Consider the following 13,952-nt stretch of genomic DNA (forward strand, 5'->3'; position numbering starts at 1 on the left):
TTGTGTAGCCATGTGCCAACAACAACCATAGATCCTATTGGATAGTCATAACCATCATCATCTACTCGAGGAGTGGTTAGCTTATGTTTTGGCTCTACACATCGAGCCAACCAATACTCTATCCCCTCTTCACTGTCCTCTGGTGAAATAACCAAAATAGACATGTCCTATGCACAAAACGATTTTATTTTAATATTTAATGAGAAATAAAAACCAAAAATATACACTATAAGATTTCATATATATGTACTATTTAATAAATCAAAACAAATTTCAATTTTTTTTTAGCTTGTTGTATAAGACCTGAAATGCGATCATAGTCATTTGATGCATCCATATCTTCATCAGTTTTTTCATGAAGATCATTTGTATCTATGGGTGTCAATGATCTTTGTTACCATTCTTCAACCCATTCTTTATTCTCACAAAATTCCCAATCTCCAGAAACAAAAAAATGACAAAAGCAAGCAAGCAAGCTTCCTTGTAAATATAGTCCATGTGTTTGAATTAGAACTCTTAAATGAATGCCATTTAGCTGATCCAATGATGTTATTACAATCATGCCAAATAGGAATACTATCTTCCTCTACCAACTAGAAGAATTGTCGAGTTGCAGAGTTCTCAGCCGATCCTTTTGACAACTTTGAATTGCACCAATCTACAACTGCACGAGCATCTTTGAATTTCATTACATCCTCAAATTTCAATTGTTCTCTAGCAAGAGCTCTTTTTACACAGGCACCAGCTCCATCGTGTTCCCCCTTACCATGTCCCGCTTAAAAAAAACTCCATAAATGTTGGACATTGGTTTTCTTGTGAACTTTGCATAGCCAATAAAACATTCTTGCATTTTTGAATTGTCCAGTGCAATTCTCTGACCATATCATATGTTGTTTCATGTCAATTTCTCTTTCCTTAACATTATCATGAAATACCTTGAAGCAATGCTAAACAAACTCTGACGAGTGTAATCGATTATCACTAACATAGAAATGATACTCCCTCACAAATTTTCTATTATCTTTTGTATTGTCATGGTCATGTCTATATATAATGTGCACAAATATGGCCACTTGCACTGAGTTGTAGTATTGTGATTGAGTTTCCTCTTGTGGTTTTAGAGTATAATTTTCTGCAAAATCCACAACTGATTCTATTGTTCCAACTGGAAATGTGTTCTTGCATATGCGAAACTATCCATCAAGCCATCAGGCATGTTGGGAATGTTTCACATATTTTGGAACAATATGACTTTTAAACTCACTAATAAATGCATTCACACTATTCTATTCTGTAATCAATTCTAAACGTTTCCTCATCTTTCAATCCTTTAGAGGCTATTCTATATTTTTAAATCTCCTAACATGATCAACCATTTTTTGTCCAAACTCAAATGAAACATGTTCATGCAAACATTAACCTATCAAAGAATAGTTCCCACATAAATTGCAAATGCCATAAATGCATGAAATGGAAAGAAATAATTGCTCATCAGGTGGTTTACAAAATAAACTTGCAATAAAATCTTTTATAGTTTTAGGTGGAACATAAACACCACAATCCTGCATAAGATCATTACCATGCAAAATACAATGTATATATCAAAAAACATCATAATAGTAACGAAACTGAACATGAGTTTTACAACAACAAGATATTCTTTGTTTGTTTGTTTTAACATACCAGGGTTTGCATTTTTCAAATGATCTTTTACTGATTCGTAAATTCATTAACATAGATTCATCACTAATTTTTTTAAAGAATTCAGTTTGAGTCATGACAAGAAGATGTTTTGGATGAGGATCACAAATTTTTGATCCCACCCTTAACTTTAAAACATCTGTAGCATTTGATGAAACTCTAGTGTTATCATGCCAAAATTTTGCAATTAATTGTTTAGTTTCATCATTTAATTTCATGTCTGACCTTTGAAGTCTACCACTAAAACTCCAACAACAGTTTAGTGGATCAATTTTAATTGTGTCTCTTCTTTTGGCCGCTCTTGACAAGGTTCTACGATGTAAGTTTAAATAGCCACTTATATCACTTAACATTCTTTTACTAACAATTGTTTTGTCAACTACAACAGTTGTTATAACTCTCCATGCCACATTCTTAGCTTTAGATTGACTTGTTTTTTCTGATAGAATCGATGGCACTGGCAACCATAGATACAACTTGCTTATATGATTCATCTTTTCTTTTTGGTTGTGCATGAATACCTATTTTTTCATGACTTTATGCATTTTTAACATTTTTATTAATTGTAGCATTAATTGACATTGGAATCCTAACTTTTTATTATAGAAAAATTGTTTATATAATCTATTCGCATGTGTTCTGATTTGTCTCCAAGAAACTAAACCATTAAGATTATCTAGCACATTGCTATCAATAGTAAACAAATTACATTCATTTTCTTTCAGAGAGGGTGGTATAATATTTTTAATTTTTATTTCTTTTCGTATTGGTATATGAAATTTATATCCAACTTCATTTAAATCAGAAATTTGATTGACATCATAGACTTGGGGATTTAAAAACATACCAGGATTTGCATCCACATGAACATTTGCACCAATAGTCATACCCGTGTTTGTTTCTACATTTATTGCGTCCATCATGATCTCTTCAATGGTCTCATCTACAATGGGAACTGAACTAGATGCTTCGGAAGTGTTATTCAGTTGTCATTGTTGTGATCTTCGATCTATTTAGTGTTTTGCCTCCTCTCTTTGTGCTTGAATTTCGTTCACTATCATTGTCTTCCTGTGTTTCTTTTGACGTTGCTTAGAACCCATATTTACAAACTCCTCTTCAAAAAATAATATCTTTTTACCGTGATCTTCAGAAAATTGTGTAAAAAATATTTAAAAGTACTACCAAGTGTTGTAAAAAATTTTTGTCAGTAGGGATTTCAATGATAGTGTGGTAAATTGATGCAATCTGTCTATTTTTTACAGTAATGGTTATTTAGGAACGGGCCCCCATTTTTTAAATGGGGGCCTGTTCCTAAATCCAACAGTTAAAAAAAGGAACGAGCCCCTGTTCTGTGGAAGTTGATTCCACAACCCACCACTTGGCTCGGGATTAGGCCCGGGATAGGCCTAGGATGGCCACACCTGAGACATGGACCTACAAATTCAAATCTCCATGAATGAAAGCACAAATATGAACTTCTGAAATAGTTTATGTGCCTGCAATTAGAGAATTTTTATACGAAATTAAAATCCATTTCAGACTATACTGTCTAGATTATAAATATGTAAATTTATTTAAAAATTGATTATTTTAACTATTTTTCATTTAATTTATACTAAATTGGGTCCAGAAACTTGAAATATTAACTAATGTTGTTAATTTAATAACATTTTTATTTTAATGAATTTTGAAAAAAAATTATGTCATCAATCTACACAAAATTATTTTCTATTTAAAAAAAATAAAATGTTAAGTTTACGTCAAATTATGTGGGTCGTAAATGTCAAATTTTTAAAAAGATAATTACGATCATTAAAAAATTAATTAAAAAAATATTTAAAAAAAATATATAGAAAAATATGCTCATCAATCTTCCGTGTGTTACAAACCATTTCCCAAAATGGTTTGAGAAAATAAATTTAATTGTGTCAAAAAGTGTGGGTCATACACATGCATGGTATGGTCAAGAAAGAGGCATTTTTAAAACATAGTTTTTAGAACTCCATTCAAAAATTTATTTTTTATTATGTGGGTATTAAAATAAATTACATATTTTGAAAGTACATTCAAAGGGATATCTTTTATAGTACTGACTTTTTCCAAGATTCAATCTCCAAGTGTTTCAAAATTTAAGCTCAAATGACACAAAATCTGAAAGTTAGGGAAAACACTTCCACTTTTTGGCCAAAAAGTGGACTCGGCTTCTTGCATTGACCCAGATAAAAGTGGCTTAGTTTCTCCTCACTAAGAAATAAATATATGGCACTCAAAGAAACATATTTCACCTCAATTTCATTCATTCATTTCATGAATTCAGAAATGTAAAGCACCTGACCTTTCCTTGATCTCCAACTTGTGATGATTACAGAGAATCCAATTGACTAAATAACTAGAAATTTAATGATCTTAACAAGTCTATTAAAGATCCATAAAATATTATAGTAGTGAAAAAAATTGAAATAAATTCACTTGCAACTGATATTAATTAAAATAAGAAAAAATAACCTTTATAATTGGTGGTTTACCCAAGTGCATGACTCAAGGTATAAAAGTTATCTAGCCCTAAGAGTTTTAAAATGTGGATGTCTATATCAAGTAGGAGTAGACTCTTTAGGAGTTAATGATGTATCAATGATAATAGAATTTGATGGTGTGGGTGCAACAGACGTTGGTGGTGGGGGTGGTCTAGAGATATTGGATAAGGAGAATGTACCATTACCTCCTAAGGTAGAGAAGGAGGTTGAGGCAATGCCTCCTTTTTCCTAAAAAAAAATTTCACAATCTTGTTGTTTTAGATGCAAATCCACAATATCTCTAGATTTCACAAGGCTACATAAAAATATTAAAAAACAAAAAACAATTTTCATATATAAAACCATCGATGAGGAATCCAAGTGACTTACAATGCACCTAGCACAACTTTCACTTGATATTATAGATAGATTCCATAATCCAAAGTAAATTGTAAATACTGACCATATAATATGATTGTTTTCTATAACAATGAAAAATAAACATTTTATGCATCTTGGCCAACCCTAGAAACAATATTCTATAAGGAACTATACAAATAGGATGAAAACATATCCACAGTGAATGTCATATAACCTGGAAATGAGTCAATTATAAAGGAACTATTCAAAATATTCCTATATCATATATAAAGCCTCAATTTATAAGATTAACCACTTCCTCCATAAATGTGGTATTACATTCTTCTGTAATTGTTGAAGCTCATGGAGGATCCTCTATTCTAGGCTTGACTTCTTTCTCTTTTGATGATGGCACTTCTAGACTTGAGGAAAAAATTGTAGCGACATTCGATGATCCATCAACTACAATGTGATAAGAGGTTTGACCATTCAAAGGAAATTTTACTTTTATTCAAAACAAGAAATGGTAATTGTTTGTGTAAATTATGTTTCATAATTACACTTTACTTAAGTTGAATTAGGGTAATTCATTTCATAGTAGTTTGCATATGAGACACTTAGGGAAGTGTGCACATAGGGATGGTGTATGTAGGAGAAATTCCACCTTTTGTGGTCTTATCTTGTTCTTACATTTCACCTTTGATGAGTGATCCACCTCTTGTATAATATTTTATTATTTTTCCTACCTACCCTTGTTTCTCATTGAGCCACATGTCATGGTTGTGTGCTCTCTAGCCTTTCCTTTATAAGAAAGCTCAACTACTTTGTATGTAATCAATTCAATTCAATCAATCAACTCAATCAGTTGGGTATTTTGCATCATTGATAGGTATATTGTTTATTCTTGTCAGATTTTATTCTATCTTGTTTGTGCTATCAATTGGACTCTAGATCTTGGAGAATTCTCACAGTAATGTCTATTTTCTTCTCACTTACCCAGGTGACTAATATTGAGCCTATGTTGGAAGCATATCAATTTGATAACTTTCAATAATCAGTTAAACTTTTGTAAATTTTTTGATTAAGGTTCAAATAGGTTTTGAGGGATCCAAAACACCTTACAATAGGTTATAAAAGGACCTAAAACCTTTCAGAATTAGTGGGAATCTAGAACCCCAAAATAGAATGCTACAAAAATATAGGACAACATGTACAATAGCCAGCCACCAACCAAACATTAGCAATAATCCTTCAACTATTAGGTTGTAACATCCTCAAGCCAACTAAGCTAAGGTAAACTTTTGTAAAATCATTTATATTATGGTAAAAATTATACTCTTATACTTGATGCATAATTATCACTATCCTTACCCTACACGTTTCTATCTTGGAATTTGACCTACACAAATAAAAATGGAATGATCTTGGGTTGTTGTAATGTTATCTATGATAGGGCAGAGGCATAAACAACTTAAAAAAAATAAAACACACAAAAAATAGAGATTTTTTTAGAAAAAACTCATTTTTATTTTATTTATCTTTTTTGCTTCATAAAAATAATTTACATGATTGTTCAACCATCTTCCCACTTAATGATAAGTATATTACATAATGCTTCTTTTATAGAGGTATTTTCGATACATAGAGAAACATCTAGAAACAACTAATCTTGTTCGACATAATTCTGGAATCCTTTTGAAACATCTTAGGCCTTTCTATATCTTAGGCCGACATTACAAAATATTTAATATCTTTCCTTCTAGAACAAGATATAAAGGTGGGGGGAATTACATATACCAACACCCCCTCTTAATTTTGACCACCAATGCTGCGGCAGTAAAATTCCTTTCCTCTTGACTCTTTCTAATGTCCATAACAAAGTCTACGGACTTTGTAAACCTTTTCCTTTGTTGATATCTTCAAACAATTTTCAAAACCGATGATGCCTTTCTCTTGTCTTTGTCCACCTACTACGGTAGTCCTTCAAAACTTAAATCTACATCTTCTTGTTGGCATTGTGTTGTCATTGATGTCAACCAATATAAGATTGCTATTGGTATAAGAGATGTATGTGAAACACTGTCATTAATGCATACCATATGTGATGTCTTTGATATCACCTAGTGTTGGAAATCACCGGTAAGGTAAAGGAGAGAATGTCATTCACTACAATCACCATTGGAGCCACTAGTACACAAGTTAGTGCTTGACTTGTGTGGGAGATATGAAAAGGTTACTAGTATAGTTTGTTATCGGTAAGGAGAGCATGTCAACTAGTAAGTGATGTGTCAACATGGAGAAGACATATCGACCATGTGAGTGGTTTCAAACTGAAAATCTTGTGACTAGTGTACAAGTAGGATAAGCAAGGTGCCTAAGCTATTGTTTGTGATGAAGAGGTGGAATGTTACCTAATTCACATCAAACCAAGAGGAGAAGGATGTACTGGTCATTGGTATGCTATGTGGATGCAAAACAACATGATTCCCACTGGATAAAGATGCAGTCACCATGTGAAGAGATGATAGACTGTGAATGTGCCCCAACCAGATCACATGTGCATGTTTGAAGATATGTTGCACAAACAGGGAAGCCACGTGAGTGCATTGAAGGATGTAGATGACAAGGATCCACTCCCACTGGAAAGTGAGCTTATCTCCTATTATGCATAGTGTGCATAATAGTTCTATGAAATAAGGAAAAAGAGGTAAAGGCAGATATTTAAAGGCTCACACCAGATCTACTAGTGAATCAAAGGAATGCCTCAAGTGCATGAAATTAGGGATATGTACTGGACCAAAAGAGAAGACATGTTGAGCTATTAGAATAGATGAAGTGTGTTGGGTTTGTCACTTTGATAAACCGGTTGAGACATGGTCCGAGCTGATCAGGAAGATGGCAAGGGTGAGCAGATGTAGATAGAGAAAAATGTCTGGATTAAAGATGTAGTCAATTGAAGGTTGATGACAAGGTGTCATCAAGATTTTTTAACGGTATGAATATCCACCGGTAATATGGAGATAGTGTAGATTCAAGAGATTCCCATCTGATCAAGATGTGCATAAGGAAGGTTAGCAAGAGTGCTGATCGGTTGAGTGTTCCACTAGAAGAGAAGCAGAGTGCAACGTTGATAACATAACGGTTTGAGTGTTTAACTGATAGGGTTAGCAAGTTGGTAGATGAACCAGGTATTGGAGTTGGTCAGTGATTGATATAGTTGCCACATGGAGGTGACATGGCATGCATGCACAGGTTGGTGTGTTAAGTCAGTGAAGTGTCAGACAGCAACGTGGCTGCTCATAGGTCAACATTTATGTTGAATACAAGATTCAAAGGATGCACTACAGGATTTTATGGCTCCATGTCAGGAGGACAAATGAGATCCAGCTCAGTCTGATTGAGTAGATCAAGGAAGGTGAAGGAAATTGCAAAACCAATCTTGGTGATTGACCTAGAAATCAACTGACAAGTCAAAAGGAGATTGCCAAAAATAGAAGGTGTGATTAGAAAGGCATGATAATGGTAGGATTGATTGAGGAGTTACAATTCATCAATCCAGGCAATCAGATCAGATGATATCTGATTGGATTTGGTTTTTCTCAAGGTTGATGAGAAAACCCCAACCACTTGAAATATGAATTGGCTTTTGGAGGAAAATTTAGGTTATAAATATGCAAGCCAATATCATTGAAGGCTGCCACTAGATGAGGGAGTGGTTTTGCATGCAAGTAGAAATCAGTCAAGTGATCATCAAGAAGAAGTAGAGACTGAGTGTGAGGTAGAACAAGGTTGAAGTGTTCAACCGGTAGTAGTTAGAAAATTTATAGTGACAACATGAGTAGAGGAGAATAGCTGAAGACTGTAGAGCAGGCAAACATATAACTAGCAGAGTGTAGTACCGGTAGAGAGAATCAGTGTAGCAAAGAAAAGAGAGAATTGGTAGAGTGTAGAACCTACAGACTATGGAACCAGCAGAGAGGGAGAAGAGGTTGTATTGGCAAGGGTAGAACAAAGTGTGAGTTGCAGCAGTGTGAGGGTTAGCAAAGAACCAGTAGTGAACTAGATAGAAGATCCATCATAGAGATTTGAAGAAGAGTTACAAAATCCATTTGTAACAAGAAGATAACTTTGGTATCAAAATATGTTTTTGTATTCAGTGATTTGTAGCTCAATGTAGGGGTTGTAGCTCCTTAAGTTGGTTCCCTAAATTAGGGGTTAGTTCTCCTTGGGTTGGTGCCCTAAATCAGGGGTTGGTGCCCTAAATTAGGGGTTGTTTCTCCTTGGGTTGGTGCCCTAAATCAAGGGTTGGTGTCCTAAACATTGTAATCAGAGATTCATTGTGAGGCTGGATTGGAGCAGTAGTCTCCAGCAACATTTCTCACTGAGGTTTTTCCCATCTTGGGTTTTCCTTGTATATTCTAGTGTTATGTGATGTCCTTTATGTGTGAATGTATTAAGTAATCTCTCCTTAAGCATATCAGTATGTTTTCTTAGCTTTAGTATGTTATCCGATACATATACTTAAGAGTTTAAGGGAAAAGAATTAAAGAACAACTGATTCACCCCCCTCTCAATGGTGCATTGTGTCTAATAATTGGTATCAAAGCATAGGTTCCTAGTCAAAAGAGATTTATCCATCTTTAGTAGATTATTTCTTAAGGATACAATTGTCTGGTTAGTGTCAATCCCTGCTCCGGTGTTTAATGGGTCTAACTATTCCATTTGTAGTTGTAGAATGGAAGTTCATTTATCCTCTCTAGGGTATGATGTCTAGATGTCTATTGTAAATGGATTCCCTAGTAAATTCTATCCTCCCATGGATTTAGATGCAGAAAGAAGAAACCAATGGAATAATGCAATAATCAAGGCTATACCCAGTGGGCTATCCAGTGATGTCTCCTCACTAGTGCATAGATGAAGATCTACAAAAAGCTTATGGGATAGATTGAAGAAGCTCTATGGAAATGAGCCTACTACTGTAGACCCATCTTGTGATGATAGGATGAGAAATGCATCTCATGTATCTGCAGATGATGAAGATAGATCAACTAGCAGCCACAACATTGATGAAGAAGGAACCCACCTCCTCATGGCTCAAGAATCAGAAGATGAGAGGCACACATCTAAAATGATCATGCAGATAACACCTACCAAAAAGATGGTATTGGTAGTGATAGTGAAGGTGAAGAAGAAGAGGAAGAAGAAGTTGATCTTGAAGGTGAGCTTGTGAATGCACTTAAAGAACTCAAGAAAGTAAGAAATGAATACAAGCTATTCAAGAATGTTGTTGTTTTGGAGAAGAACCAATTGATAAAATTCCTTGAAGAATATGAGAAATGTATCTCAGATTTGAAGACTCAAAGAGAAGATACCAAGGAATGGTGGTGCAGTGATCTAGTATCAAAGCTAGAAGTAAAAGATAGAGAATATCAGAAGCTCCTTGGAAAAATGGAGGTTCTCCGAAATGAACTTGGGAAGTGTCGAGATGAGATCAAGGTAAGAATCTAGTTTGATGGTAGTAGTGATGCCTTGGGCAAGATGTTGAAGAAGAAAAGCATTCCAAGGATACCAAAGGATTAGGAAGCAGTGTCGGTGAATGCTCCATTAGAAATAATGTCCCCCACAATGATATTTTGTTTGCCTCCTCAAATGGAGAGAACAAGGGACAAACCTTCACAGTTAGAAATTCTCCCTGGAAGAAGGTTGATCTAAATAAAACCGGTGAAGACTTGTAGACAAGAATAAAGAACAGTGCTGCAAGAAGGAGGAATAATGCATATCCCAAAGGAAAAGGGAAAATGGGAAAAGACAGTCTCACCGAAAGCAAGAACTTGAGAAGACAACATAGAAGACCTCCTATCGGTAGAAGACAAGGAAGTGCTACCACCCACAAGACAAAGCAAGTGCAGGAGAAAAAGAGATCAGATGGAAGAGCTGTTGAGAATGGGCAACCTATATTCCATCCCCGGAGAAGAAAAAATTGAGATGCTAAACTGGTAAGATCTCCCCATGCATGGGAGAATAGATTTGCAAGTTATAAATCTTCCTTCTCTATTTATTACTTTGCATGTAATGGTCATGGCCATAGGGAAAAAAAATGTAAAAATGAATCTAGAAGGAATAATCTAAGATCTCATAGGTATCATGCATATGAGAAAAATGTATCCAAGAGTAGATACATGCATATCCCCTCTCCCGGTTATGCAAACAATGTTTGTTATAACTGCAATGGAATTGGTCATAGAAGTTATGAATGTAGGAAGAAGAACCTACAATCACATGGAATCTGGTATAGCAGCTATGCTCAACATAGAAATGGATGCAGAGCATATGGAAGTTAGAGACCTGCATGGAACCAAAGGAGAAATTTCCTTGTAGGATCAAGAGGTTCACAAGTTTCAGTTGGCAGTCACAACAACATGACTAGAAGAAGATGGTCAAACCAGTATGTTAAGAGATTCCCCAATCATGAAGTTTAGATGGATGTTGTGTTCTACTTTAACACTTCTTTCGATTGTGATGTCGAATCCATAAATACAAGGACCCATCAACATAAGAAGGTAAGACATTTTTCCATGACTGAAAATGGGAACAAGAATGAGACCAAGCAAGTGTGGAGAAAGCAGACCATGGACTGACATTGTGCATTCAATGCACAAGTGATATCTCCTAAGGATTAAAGGAGATGCACCTCAGGGAGAGTAACATATTGACTAGATCATTCACCCCCTTAGTGAAGAAGGAAACATGGAAGAACAAGATACTATTGGTATGAAGGATGGATGTGAGAAGATAAGTGTGTGTAGAGGCTACCTAGGCTACACACCGATAGATGAAATATGGATTTCTACTGTTTTGTCTAACAATTGGTAACATAAATTGTCAGGAGTCATAGGAAGGTGCTCCGGTAGTAATGATGAACCAGTACATGAAACCGATATAAATGGTAACAGATACTTACATGATATGTAACACAATGTGTTTGAGGAACATTGCATTAGCTTTGGTAGCATGGAATGAGGAGGTTATGTCTTAGGTGGTATTGGAAAAGACCTGAATGACATATGTTAGGCCCAACAGTTGATCATGTAGGCATGCATGTTTTTGGGATAACTGGTTTAACTCTTGTCATAATGTGGATATTATATGGCATTGTGTACATCAAGGATCATGTCATAGGCTATGGTGGATATAATGAAACTAAAACATCATTAGATGATCACATATGGATAGCTCAACCAGTATATAGATTTGATTAAAAATCCAGTTTTGGACCTAAGCAGCAATATGGACCTGAGAGGCATGACTTAGGGGTAGTTGATAGCCATGTTTTCTAATGTGTATCAAACTTTTTGGAAACAGAGGGTGTCCAAGTGTCTATGGTTGTACCAATGTGATGGTGTCTGGAGTTGTGAAATATTTCAATGTCTATCAAATTGAAACCACAACCGGATCATCAGAAGAGTTGTCTGCAAAATAGGAGAGTTACCTGCACAAGAGAACATACAGTTGGTATCAAAGAAGATACAATTGGTATCAGTGTCAACTTCAACACTTGATATCAACAAATTGGAGTTAGAATAACTTCTGGATATCAAAGGGGAGATGATGGAGTCTGACCGACAAGTAAGCAATTTTCATTGACACATAGATCTACAATTGAGTGCTTCAATAATTGGTAGCACAACTCAATTGGTGTTAGTTGATGCTTGAGTCCTCTATTTCAAGAGATATGACTTGAGAAATTATACCAATTGGAATCAAAAGAGGAGATGCATCTGGTAAAGAGAAAAAATAGAGAAAAATATTGGACAATGACCAGTAAATATGAGGATGGAGACCCTGACAATGCCCTTTGTCATTGTTGTTAAAGGGGGAGAAATATTATGTATTATGTCAAATAATACATGTGTGAGAATCCATGGATCACACAAAGGGGGAGAGAGATTATGTAGTATGCTGGATACTATATGAGTTGATATCAATGCCAAAGGGGGAGATTGTTGGCATTGTGTTGTCATTGATGTCAACTGGTATAAGATGGCTACCGGTATAATAGATGTATGTGCAGCACGATCATTGATGTATATAGGATGTGATGTCTTTGATATCACCTAGTGTTGTAGTTCACCAATAAGGTAAAGGAGAGAATGTCATTTAGTTCAATGACAATTGGAGTCACTGGTACACAAGTTAGTGCCTGACTTGTGTGGGAGATATGAACTAGTTATCGATATAGTCTGTCACCAGTAAGGAGAGTATGTCAACTGGTAAGTGATGTGTTTACAAGGAGAAGACATATTAACCATGTGAGTGGGTGAAAACTAGCAAGCTTATGACTAGTGCAAAAGAAGGATAAACAAGGTGCCTGAGCTATTGTTTGTGATGAAGAGGTAGAATATTAGCTAAATAACATCAACACGAGAGGAGAAGGATGTACTGCTCACCGATATGTTGTGTGGATGCAAAATAGTAGGACTTCCAATGGATAAAGATGCGGTCACCATGTAAAGAGATGACTAACAGTGAATGTGCCCCAACCAGATCACATGTGCCTATTTCAAGATATGCTACACAAACATGAAAGCCACATGAGTGCATTGCAGGATGCAAATGACAAGGATCCACTCCTAGTAGTAAGTGGATCTTATCTCCTATTATGCATAGTGTGCATCATAGTTCTATGAGATAAGGAAGAAGTGGTAAAAGCATATGTTTAAAGGCTCACATTGGATCTACCAATGAATCAAAGGAATGCCTCAAGTTCATGAAATCAGGGATATGCACTGGACCAACATAGAAGACATGTTGACCTGTTCAAATAAATAAATTATGATGTGTTTGTCACTTTGACAAACCAGTTGAGACATGACACAAGCTGATTAGCATGAAGGCAAGATTGAGAAGATGTAGACAACAAAAAATGGCGAGATTAACGAGAAGTTTGATAAATCGATGTTGACAAGTAGGGACCACCATTTTCTCCATAGAAGGCTTTTTGAATTCTCAAGCTTGGAGGGTTAAAATGAATTGACAATGACACTTTTGTTCCATATATAGCCAAAAACCTAATTTTTCAACTTGCTCTGATGGACACGAAAATTGTACCCTTAGCTAATTTGACTATCCTGAGTCCATTTTTGGGATCGAAATCGAAAATCAAGATCATTCTGCTAGTCAATTTCATAATTTGGACCACTTAGCACTCTTTTCATCAGATGCTCATTCTTTCTTCTAATTGCGCTCAATTTCTCGTTAATCAACGCCGAATCTCAATTTAATTTCTGCAAGTCAAATTTACCCTCAATCTCTCACAAATTTTAAAAAATTCCTCTGATTCAATTTGTGCTCAAACAACTTATCATTGCTAAAAAATGC

This window comes from Cryptomeria japonica, chromosome 3 (genome assembly GCF_030272615.1).
Source record: "Cryptomeria japonica chromosome 3, Sugi_1.0, whole genome shotgun sequence".
NCBI classification, from domain to species: domain Eukaryota; kingdom Viridiplantae; phylum Streptophyta; class Pinopsida; order Cupressales; family Cupressaceae; genus Cryptomeria; species Cryptomeria japonica.